The sequence below is a fragment of the Sander lucioperca genome, chromosome 9 (genome assembly GCF_008315115.2).
Source record: "Sander lucioperca isolate FBNREF2018 chromosome 9, SLUC_FBN_1.2, whole genome shotgun sequence".
In the NCBI taxonomy this organism is placed as follows: domain Eukaryota; kingdom Metazoa; phylum Chordata; class Actinopteri; order Perciformes; family Percidae; genus Sander; species Sander lucioperca.
In genome coordinates this window covers 31,374,107-31,386,615 of record NC_050181.1, presented here as the reverse complement: position 1 = coordinate 31,386,615, position 12,509 = coordinate 31,374,107, and the positions used below count along the sequence as shown (strand labels likewise).

General features: G+C 45.0%; 1 pseudogene; it reads right to left on the bottom strand.

The window, feature by feature from the left end:
* Window positions 1-8,385: 8,385 nt before the first annotated feature.
* LOC118495860 overlaps window positions 8,386-12,509 on the bottom strand; it is a 13,184-nt pseudogene continuing 9,060 nt past the window's right edge.

Genomic DNA, 12,509 nt, shown 5'->3' with positions numbered 1-12,509 from the left:
TCCTTCCCCCACAGAGAGGTGACGTTCCACGTCCCCAGAGCCAGCGTCTGCTGCCCGGGTCTGGTCTGTCGAGGCCCCTGACCTTCACTGCCACCCATGTGGCAGCGCACCCGACCCCAGCGGTTCCTCCCACAGGTGGTGGGCCCATGGGTTGGAGAGAGAGGTGCCACGTAGCTTTTTCGGGCTGTGCCCGGCCGGGCTCCGTGGCAAACCCGGCCACCAGGCGCTCGCTGACGGGCCCTCCATCTGGGCCTGGCTCCAGACGGGGGCCCCGGGCTTCCTCCAGGCAGGGTCACTCCATCTCTACCTCGTTTTTTCATAGGGTTTTTGAACCATTCTTTGTCTGGCCCCTCCCCTTGGGAAGACCACTTTGCCTTGGGAGACCCTACCAGGAGCACAAAGCTCCAGACAACACAGCCCTCAGGTTCATAGGGACACACAAACCTCTCCACCACGATAAGGTGATGGTTCCAGGAGAGGGACATGTAAATATGAACAATGAAACAGTAGTGTGATAATTATTTGCTGACTACACACACCTTCTCCTCGCCTTGTCATCACCTCTCCTGCCGTACTCACCTGCCAGTCATCAACTTCAATCAAGACCAGTATTTAAACCCCGGATCTACTCACCATCTTCGCTTGATCGTTGCGTCAGCCTTCTCTGTGACACGTCTCAAGCTTCTCAGCATAATTCCTCGTGTCATTCCTTATCGGTGCTTTTGTGTGAATCCTTCTCTGTATCTTTTTCTTTCAGACATTACCTTCACCGTCTCCCTGCCTCCAGTCAGCTGGCTTCACCATCCAGTCCGCTCCTCGGCTCCCTGCCTCCGCTCACGCTTCCAGCCTTCCCCGTTTCCACTCCTCCGTTTCCCGTGCTCCAGTGCCTCCCCCTCGGACCTCTCAGCCCCCTCTCCTTCCCCAGTTCCAGTCCTCGTGCCCTCGCTTTGATCCTTGGCGTCCACCTCCCCATTACCCCGTTCATTCTTCTCAACCCTCGTTATCCCAATAAACCATTTTCACTGAGCTTTGCGTTTGGGTCAGTTCTGTCTTAGTTACAACACCTTTAGCTTTTCAAAATAGTTACACCCCAGCATCTCTGCAAGATCCAAGAGGGCTGGATAGTTTGTGTGGTGTGCTTGTTCTCTCTTAGTTAGGTGATATAAGCATTTGAAGCCCCCAATGATTGCCTCATGTTCAAGTATTATGATGGGGTCTAAGGCAAGGCAAGGCAGCTTTATTTGTATAGCACACTTCAGCAACAGGGCAATTCAAAGTGCTTGCATAAAAATGATTAAAAAATTTAAAACAGATAAAATACGAGAATAAAAGTTACATTTTATTAGAAATTAAAGAGCAGTTAAAAACAGTTAAAAATATAAAAGCACTTCCTTATCGTTCCCGGAACGGGCCAGTCCCACTGGTCTTACTTTATAATTCTCTTTATATGCTTATATAGATTGTCATACAGTTTCAACAATGCAACTTCAGTATAAGAAATGAACAATTATTTAAAGAAAGGCAACATTAAAAAGAAAGGTCTTCAGCCTTGATATAAAAGAACTGAGGGCCAGATCTACGTACTTTTGCGAATGTAGCGTTATCAGCACCATAGCCAACCTGAAGAAAGCGCACGCTGTGATACTTCAGTTTACGTCGTATTTACCAAACATCCAGTTCATCGGGTAATCAGCGCCTTTCTCCGCCCACTATACCGTAAATTGTGCTGTAGCAAAGCGGTACTGGTGCTATGGTACGGCTGAGTGCAGACTGCAATATTCCCACTGCTGATGCTATGACTGTTTAAAATGATCCTGATGCCAATATTTGTAATGTAGCGAGGAATTTAACAAGTGCTGGAATGGAATGTGAATGCTGAGTCGGAGATTCAATGTCATCTTTGATTTCTTCCAGTAACTGTAATATTGCATGGCTGCTTAATCTGTAACGCTTAATGATTTTGTGTTCACTCTACTGAAAAAGTGTGATCCTTGTGGCAAAAATCTTTTCAGCTTGGCCTATGTCTTCATCTTGCTCGGATTACTGCTGCCATTTCCCCAGGAGGCATACACGAGGAAACTTGCTTGCGGCTGGTTTACACCTGCTTATAAGAGGCGGAGAATTTGCCCCGCAGAATAGAGGCGCATTCTTACTGGCAGTCTTTGTAAATACAGTGGAATATATAATTAGGCGCACTTTACGCGTATCCTCCCACCTTTTTGGATGGAACTCCCACTTTCCCCATGACCCTCCCACAAACGCATATTGAAAGCGCAACTTGTCTCTTCTCACTCATATGGCAGGCAATCTGCGATTTTACCCAAGTGTGCCCTGTTTATAAATAGCCTGCATCGGTTACGTCAGTCTTTGCGAACAATTAACGCCTGGAAACAGGCCCAAACGGCTTGATAAATCCAGAGCCATAGAGATAGTAAGAGTTGCGACACTCGTTGATCTCGCTAGCGGGGTGGTCACGTGGTTCATGTAAGCCTGTATAGTTCCAAACACACACAGCGCTGTCATGTTCTACTATGGGACTGACAGCAGCGATTGCTATATTGAATGGTAAATATAAATAAAAACACATACCCATGTACTTGTTTGATTGTTATTGCATATTTGTAAATGCCAGTTTTACATTTGGAGTGGTAGGGTGACAACTGAAAGCTATGTATAGATAAGTTTTTAAGTTTTGGAGGGAAAGCTTCACGTCCGTGTTAGCATGAGTAGCACTAGGCTACTGTCTTGTATTGTCCTTCGTGTCACGGGGCTTGTTTAGTTTATTTACATTTTGTATTAGCATGTCCAAACGCGTTCGTTCTGATATGTCTGGGACCCCCCGCCCCCGTGCCAGTTCACGTTAAATGACATCACATAGTATGCGAGGGTCACCGGGGGACCCGAAGCTCAACGCCAGGCCAATGCAAAAACGTGAAAAATAAACTAAGTCCCGGGGACCCGAAGGACAACACAAGGGTTTTAACCTTATCCTTACTACATCTTTTTTTAAATCAAAGATGATTCAAGATGTTCTTTTTTGCACATCTGGACTATTGTATTTTCCTTGATTTTGCTTGTAATTCCGATTCACTTACCCGTGGTCAGAGCGATTGAGAAAGGAGAGTAGCAACAGTCTATTCAGCATTTAGTGTCCAGCCCACTTCTTCTGATGAGGCAGGAGTTGACCACACAACCATGATCATTTTAAGACTAAGCCATACACAAAGTATCACATATATTAAAGAATAACAACTCATTACACTTGGATGAATAAATGAAATGTATTTTTTTTATTAAACAATGAGTGACACAACAAGAACAAGTACAGAAAAAAGGAATACAGTGGAGAAAGGAGACAATTAAAAAAAAACCAATACAAATAAGATTTACCGCTGGCACCACTGGTTATAAAACCCTTCAGCAAATGCAGATTCTACTGCCTAACATCCGCACGCTGCAAAGGAGAATCAGAATCAGAATCAGAATCAGAAAGGGCTTTATTGCCAAGTACGTTGCACATACGAGGAATTTGTCATGGTGTTGTTGGAGCATGTCACACATACAAATATAAGAAGGATAAAAAGATATAAACAATATAAGTATAAACATATACACACAGTACGTATTAATAACGATAAAATAAATTTAAATAAATAGTAAAATAAGTTAAACAGTAGTGAAAAGGGACGCTACAGCAGAGTAGGTACAGTGGCATGAGGAGCCAGAGGTGGGGTGTGGAGAGAGTCAGGATGGATTCTTTCTTCAGCTGCCGCAGGAAGTACATCCTCTGTTGTTGAGGACGCAGCATGTAAAGCTGGAGCCAGGAGTTTTGGGGGTTAGTGTTTGTGATGCTGAGTGTTTAATAAAATAAATCCTCTCCACATATATCAGGCTGAGGTTTGTGGAATAAAAAACAAGTGGGAAATAGCATGAATAAGAGCAACAAAGTAGAGCCAAGGGGTATCAATAAATAAAACAAAGTTAGTCATGAGTGGAAAAAGAACAACAAATGTGTGAACAGGTGTGCTGTGTATCTTACTTGAAAAACAAGAACAAAGTGAAGGAACAGGGGGGAATAGTATAAGTGATTAATTAACAAAAAAAATCCTCCACATATATCAGGCTGAGGTTAAGGATCCAAGCAAAGTGCACAGACTAAAACAGAAATACTGACACTGTCAAATATAAACATGTGATGACAATCAAAGTGCATCAGGGCTGAGAGGAAGGTAAACAACCGTGATAAGGGGTACCTTGGCAGCAAGAGTCAGACTAAGAAGGCAATTTCAACACAGCAGACTTCCTCAACTAAGGTCATAACATCTAGTCCACTGCCAAACACCTTACTGGTTGCCATGGATGTCTTTGGCCTCTCCATCCCCGGCACACCGTCTGCAGCCTCCAGTCGCCTCATATTTCAGCAGCCGTCGCCAGCTCCAGCTAGGGCTGCTCGAATATGGAAAGAAATATGATCATAATTATTTCGGTCAATATTGAAATCACGATAATTTAACACGATTACTCGCTGACTTCTGGAAAGATGCTGCAATTATTTAACTTAAACAGTGGAACACGTTAAATAAATCAACAGTTAAAAAAAAAAAAAAAAAACTGTGAAATTTGCCTTAATACTTTTTCATATTTAAACTTCATTGTCATGTCACTTACTGATATTTTTTGTGTGGAACAATTTGTATTCATACATGTAATCCAACAGCCCTTTCAAGGGTATAATTAAACAAACGCAACCTTATTTCTAGACACACAGTACTCAGCTGACTAGCTAACACCGTCAGGTTCAGCAGATAAAACCTAAATAAAATCCATCCTTAATCAACTTTAATGATCCTAGTAATCCAACATCAATAACTAACTAAATAAAAGTTGTCAGAGATTCACTACTGAACTTCGTAATTGTTGGTGTAGCGATACCTTCACAGCTGGCGAAGTCAAGCTAACAAACGAGCTAACAAACTAGCAGGCAATCGGTCGGCTACCAAGATAAAAATATATATAATTACGCTGTGCACACATACAAATAAATATCAGTATATGCATCATAAAGGGCCTCTGATAAAATATAGACAGTTGACAATTCAAAAGAGGTAGCTATTTAATCAACTTACCTCAGAAGTTACTCCACGGCCAGCAATGAAAATGAATGATGTCCGACACCGTGAATGGATTGTTTGGAACTATGCGAGACTGCATACCCCGGAAGTAGGCGGCAAAAAGCGTACAACGGAGTCCAATGGGAGTGTCGCCACTCTGTCTTTCTGTATCACTCTGGATAAATCTAGCCCAGAGAGTTGCGGAGGACCTGCAGTTTTCTGGGAGCTTGTTCCAGACATGTGGAGCATAAAAACTGAACGCTGCTTCTCCTTGTTTAGTTCTGACTCTGGGGAAAACAAGCAGACCTGTCCCAGACGACCTGAGAGGTCTGGGTGGGTCATACTGTAGTAGCAGATCAGAAATGTATTTTGGCCCTAAACCGTTTAGTGATTTATAAACCAGCAAAAGTATTTTGAAATCAATTCTTTGAGGCACTGGAAGCCAGTGTAAAGATTTCAGAACTGGAGTGATGTGATCCACTTTCTTGGTCTTAGTGAGGACTGGAGCAGCAGCGTTTTGAATCAGCTGCAGCTGTCTGATTGATTTTTTAGGGAGACCTGTAAAGACAGCGTTACAGTAGTCAAGTCTACTGAAGATAAAAGCATGGACAAGTTTTTCCAAATCCTGCTGAGACATAAGTCCTTTAACCCTTGATATATGCTTAAGGTGATAATAGGCTGACTTTGTAATTGTCTTAATGTGGCTGTTGAAATTCAAGTCTGAGTCCATGACTACACCAAGATTTCTGGCTTTGTCTGTTGTTTGAAGCTGAGCGCTGACTTTTAATCGTTCCTCTTTTGCTCCATAAACAACCACCTCAGTTTTTTCTTCATTTAATGTAAGAAAGTTCTGGCACATCCAGTCGTTAATTTGTTCAATGCACTTAGTCAGTTTTTGTATTGGACTATAGTTCCCTGGGCCCAGTTTTTCAAAAGTAATCCAGTGGGATTTAGGATCACGGATTTGATCAAATCTTGGAAATGGGTTTTTGAAAAGTAAAAGAGGGATTCCGAACAAGATTTGATCTGGATCAAACCTGCCCTTTGGGTTTTTCAAAACTTGGAACTCGGTTTGGGATCTATTTAGTCCAAAAAAACAGGATTATCCTGATCCCATCAGAAGGGTGGATTCAGTTGTGATTTTTCGAACCAAATAAAATCAGAGAGGTTTTTTTAAAGCTACATTGTGTAAGAATTTCTCCCATCTAGCGGTGAAATTGTATATGACAACCAACTAAGTATTACTTTCGAGCCCCTCCCATTCCGTGTCTCCTACGGTGACCGTGTTATTCCAAGATTAACATGGCTTCCAGTACAACTTTGTCCATGAGTGTTTCTTCCAGTGATGAGGTTACTTTAGAAAACAATTACAAATTGCATTTAGTTATTAAAGCCTGGTTCACACGGGACGATTTTAAGATTGTCGGCCGATTTTCCAATCCTGAGAGACCCCACACACGGCGATAAAAAATCACGGGTCTAACAGTTTTGGTCGTACAGTGTGTGGTGCGCAGCACACGGCAAAAACAACACATCACACACGAACCGATTTGACTCCCGACCATTCCCAGGTCAGACGGGAAATCTCGCAAAATCCCTCGAGATCAAACGTGACTTCAGAGTAAACAATCATGGCGGACGAAGAGGTTGCAGTGGCGATAATTTGTAGTTTGTTTTTAACCGAAAAAAAACGTTATCAAAAGAAAAGGCGATGGTCAAAGAAGTGGAGACAACGCGAGCATGGACTATACTTGCTATACTTATCTCCGACGTCCACCGGACTTTCTGGTGCGCCATGCCGCCGGCTGTTTTGATTTTGTTTCCCGGTGCTTTCCTCGCCGCCTCGTCACCTCGCTTTCTGATTGGCTACACGCCACAGTCCACAGGCTGCGTGCCCTAGATGAAGGTTTTCTCCGGATTCATAGACAGTACAGGGAGGAAATCACAGCATTAGGCCATATATAAGAGAGCCAGGAGACGACAATAGAGAGTTCCAATATGCTGCCTACAGGCATTTCATTTTCTGGCAGCATGGGTCTCTAGGGCAGGGTAATAGAACAGTGATCCCAAGTTGCTGTGTGTGTAGGATAAGGGATACATTCCCTGACCTTCAGGGACAGTACACTGGTTTCATCCCTGGAATTTAAATCACCTGCCTTTAATTTTGTGTTATTGTAAATAGTTTTGTAAGTGTTCTTGTATATATACTGTCCGTTCATTTTTACAGTGTATCTTTTCCACTGTTAATATATTTAGATTTTATGAAAATAAACCTTTTCATAATTGATAAGACACTGTTCGTGCTGTATTTCTTATACATTACATACATCCACAAACGTATAATACGAAAAGGTGCTGTAGTAATTTTCTATTTTGAAACAAAATGACAATTGATATTTGCAATATATATTTATTTACAGAAATTAACATTTATGGTATTTACACATGAACCCTTCCTTTTCACGGTGCCTTTGAAGCAACATGGATCAGCAATAGGGATCATTCTAAAGTTGCGGCCTCCTGGAAAGCAGATCCTGTGGAAGACATGCAGTGTCATTAGACATACAGACCATTTTACAGTTCAACATTTTGTTATTAATCTGTATAGTGCTATTCCGCCTACACAGAGTTACAGGCAAAAAGGTAATAAGGTACAATGAAGGCATGCACATGTGCATCACATACCAAGACCTCTGCTGACTTGTGTCCACATCAGCTCTGATATGGGTGGTTGAGGTATATGGGGGACGACACCAAGTCTTCTTGGGTCATTGGGCCGAAGGCTTCTCCTTCGAGGCATCCCATCTGCACTTCTGAGTCTTTTGTTTAGAATTTTCCCCTACAGTTCTAAGATGTATTTGTAGGTTTTCTCAGATTTCAGGGCGTACAAGCTGTATCGTCTTGCATGTTTGTTGTACAGTCTTCTGAAACTCTAATGACACAAAGGTCAAGTATTACAGGTCAATTACTCATTACAACAACTGACAAACTTGAGAGCCATATCAATCCCAAACCACTGTGTGCCGCGTGTTTACTTTACAAGACTGCATATTAAACTTACATTTGTTTGCCCTCGGACGTAGTACTTGTTGGTCTGTTGCAGTGGAAATTGTAGTCAAGAGCTGCCAGCAAAACTCTTGCCTCATAAACCGGGGGAGTGAAAGCATAGCGTGAGTGAGCGGGTTGGTAGGTGATAGTTGAGGTGAGTGGGGTAGGTAGCGATGTGTTAGGGTGAGTGGGTGTAGGTGAGCGGAGTGTCGGTGCGCGTGTTAGGTTAGTGGGTGTAGGTGATAGGGTGTAGGGGAGGCGGTTGTAGTGCTAGGTTGTTTAGTGAGCGGTGAGGTAGAGCGGGTGTCCGGTGACGTGTGTGAGTGTTGGATGTGAGCGGTGTATGTGGAGGGTGTAGTGAAGGGTGTAAGGTGATCGGGTGTAGTGAGTGGGTGTAGTTGAGTGTGTGCGTGGGTTGCTGTGCGCGGGTGTAGTGCAGCGGGTTCGGTCTTGTTTCGTTGAGCTGGTGGTCGTCTGCGCTGTTGTCGGTGCGGATGTTTTTCGTCGGGTGTCGGTGATGTGCGTCGGTGCGCGGGTGTCGTGCGGGTTTCTTTTCTTGTGTCGGTGAGCGGGTGTCGGTTCGCGGTTTCGGTGGGTGGGTTTCGTGCGCGGTGCGTTGTCTTCTAGGTCCGGTGCGCTGGTCGTCGTCGGTCCGGGGTGTCGGTGCGCGGGTTCGGTCGTGGGTTGTCGGTGCGTAGGGATGCGTGAGGTGTCCGGTTCGCGGTGTCGGTGCTGGTGTCGTGGCGCTGGGTTTCGGTGCGTGTGTGTCGGGCGCTGTGTCGGTGCCGCGATGTTTCGTTGCGATGGGTGTTCGTGCCTCGGGTGCTGTGCGTGGGGTGGGCGTCCGTGGTCTGTCGGGTGCTTGGGGTAGAGGGTGTATGTGAGCTGGGTGTAAGGTGATAGGGTGTAGGTGCTCGGTGTCCGGTGAGAGGGTTCCGTTGAGAGGGTGTCGTGATTCGGTGTAGTTCAGTTGGGTGTCGGTGAGTCGTGTATGTAGGGAGTTGTGTCTGTGCCTCTGTGTCGGGTTGCGATGTGTCGTGTGTCTTGTGTGATCGTGGCGGGGGTAGGTGAGTGGGTGTCGGTGAGTGGGATGGAGTGAGTGGGTGCACGTAGTGAGCGGTGTAGGGGAGAGGGTCGTATGTTGCGAGGGTGTCGGTGACGAGGGTGTAGTCGTGGTGTAGGTGCCCAAGCTGGAGGGTCGTAGTGAGCGGGTGTAGTGCGCGGGGTGCGCAGCAGCTTGGGGTTGTGGTGCTGTTTTGGGATGTGTTAGGTAAACAGCATCCAGTGCACTGCTGATGTAATGTGTGATGGATCTATGAAATGTTGTTTTAATATACTCAGTATATAATGTATCTGCTGCATGATTGTGTAACTCACACTATGTAGTTCTTTAAACAATAATATTTGATTATCATTTTAGAAGGCCTGACCAGGACTGGGGGGGTAAATTAGCCTGTTGGCTAAAACCTTCTATGCAACACATCTCCACATGTTGTTACGGCTTTGACTGTGATAATATGTATGGAATATGTAGCTGCGTTGTCCCTGACAAATAAACTAATAAATAAATAAAAAGTTGGTTTGGTCTAATCCAACTGGGGGTGCTGCCTCAGGCAGCGAGTGTGTGTTCAGTGTCACTAAAATAGTTAGTAAATTAGTAACTCTGACTCCCGTCTCTGCTCTGTAAATAACGTGTTTCTGTCTTTAGGAACTGCTTTGTACAGTACGGAGCCCCCACCTGATCCACAGAACGCCCCTTAATGTAAGGAAAAGGTCCTGGGTGGCTTACTGTTTCCACGACACGCGGGACACAACGGAAGTTGGGTTTAGGAACCGTGACGCGGACCCACCCCCCGTCTCCTGGTGAAAGTCCTGTGTTTGACCCTCCTCCCCCCCAACCACCTCCCTATGCAGATTTTCGGCCTTTCATACTACTCGCTACCGAGTCGCTCTTAATGCTACGTCATCTTCTCATTGACTTCACATTGCGGTGTTTTCCGTGGTGGCCACACGGAGTTTTCACACTTGCGTGCCTCCACCAGATAATGAGCTTTTACAGTTCGTGATCATTTCAGGGATTCTTGAGACCAGATGGAGCCCTGGAAGCTCACAGCGAGAATGTTTTCAGGAGACTACTTTTACGTTACATAACAAAGGTAACACTTTATTAGAAGGGGTGTACATAGACTGACATGACACCGTCATATTATGACCTGACACCGTCATGAACATGAAGGCGTCATTTGAGTGGTCATGACTGTTGTCATTAAGGGTCATTGGGCAAATTATGACACTTTTATGCAAAGTTAGCATGTCTGAGATGTCTTTCTCAGGACAACGTATTATTATTAAGGTTTATTTAGATAGGGGCAGATACAAATAACATAGATAAGCTTCAACAGTCATCTGATGTATGGATCATAGTGTTTTTAGCCGAAGATATTCTCGACATTTGTCTCTAGTACGGCTTTTGGTTACAAATAAAATACAGATTTACATTATTATTAACAACAATAAAGATGAATAAAAAGAACTAAATGAAATGGAAGAAAGTATACAATGAGAGCACGTGTAAAAACTAAATAGAAAACTTGACTTTAACCTAGACAACAGTCCCCCTCCCTACCAGTGTTGGGAGTAACGCCATTACAGTAATGTATTCCTTCTGCACGTAATATAACGCATTACTAATTAAATTTCGGTAATATTATACTCGTTACAATCTCAGTAACGCGAGTTACAACGCATTTAACGCAACATTTAGTGGTGCATTGTTTTTTTAAGAATCACCAACAACGACACATTTGTTCACAGGAAAGAAAAAGCGTATTATTTCCTGTCGCGGTATTTGATGGTTGAGATGATACATTTGCGATATGGACATTTCAGGAGTTATTACGCTGCGTTGAGTGAGCTGTCCTGTTTCTGTTCCCGTGTCAGTAACCAGAGACGGTACGGACAGCATGTATGTCCCAACAGTGACGTACGTCAGCATGTATGTCCCAACAGGTGACGGTACGGACAGCATGTATGTCCCAACAGTGACGGTACGTCAGCATGTATGTCCCAACAGGTGACGGTACGTCAGCATGTATGTCCCAACAGGTGACGGTACGTCAGCATGATGTCCCAACAGGTGACGGTACGGACAGCATGTATGTCCCAACAGGTGACGGTACGGACGCATGTATGTCCCAACAGGTGACGGTACGTCAGCATGTATGTCCCAACAGTGACGGTATGGACGCATTATGTCCCAACAGGTGACGGTACGTCAGCATGTATGTCCCAACAGGTAACGGTATGGACAGCATGTATGTCCCAACAGGTGACGGTACGTCAGCATGTATGTCCCAACAGGTAACGGTATGGACAGCATGTATGTCCCAACAGGTGACGGTACGGACAGCATGTATGTCCCAACAGGTGACGGTACGGACAGCATGTATGTCCCAACAGGTGACGATACGTCAGCATGTATGTCCCAACAGTGACGGTACGGACAGCATGTAGTCCCAACAGGTGACGGTACGTCAGCATGTATGTCCCAACAGGTGACGGTACGGACAGCATGTATGTCCCAACAGGTGACGGTACGTCAGCATGTATGTCCCACAGGTGACGGTACGGACAGCATGTATGTCCCAACAGGTGACGGTACGGACAGCATGTATGTCCCAACAGGTAACGGTATGGACAGCATGTATGTCCCAACAGGTGACGGTACGTCAGCATGTATGTCCCAACAGTGACGGTATGGACAGCATGTATGTCCCAACAGGTGACGGTACGGACAGCATGTATGTCCCAACAGGTGACGGTACGGACAGCATGTATGTCCCAACAGGTGACGATACGTCAGCATGTATGTCCCAACAGTGACGGTACGGACAGCATGTATGTCCCAACAGGTGACGGTACGTCAGCATGTATGTCCCAACAGGTGACGGTACGGACAGCATGTATGTCCCAACAGGTGACGGTACTCAGCATGTATGTCCCAACAGGTGACGGTACGGACAGCATGTATGTCCCAACAGGTGACGGTACGTCAGCATGTATGTCCCACAGGTGACGGTACGGACAGCATGTATGTCCCAACAGGTGACGATACGTCAGCATGTATGTCCCAACAGGTGACGGTACGTCAGCATGTATGTCCCAACAGGTGACGGTACGGACAGCATGTATGTCCCAACAGGTGACGGCACGGACAGCATGTATGTCCCAACAGGTGACGGTACTGACAGCATGTGTGTCCCAACAGGTGACGTACGTCAGCGGCTGACAGATATAACATGTCAGGAATTACTGTTGAGGCTTGCTACACGTAAATATCATTACATTTTA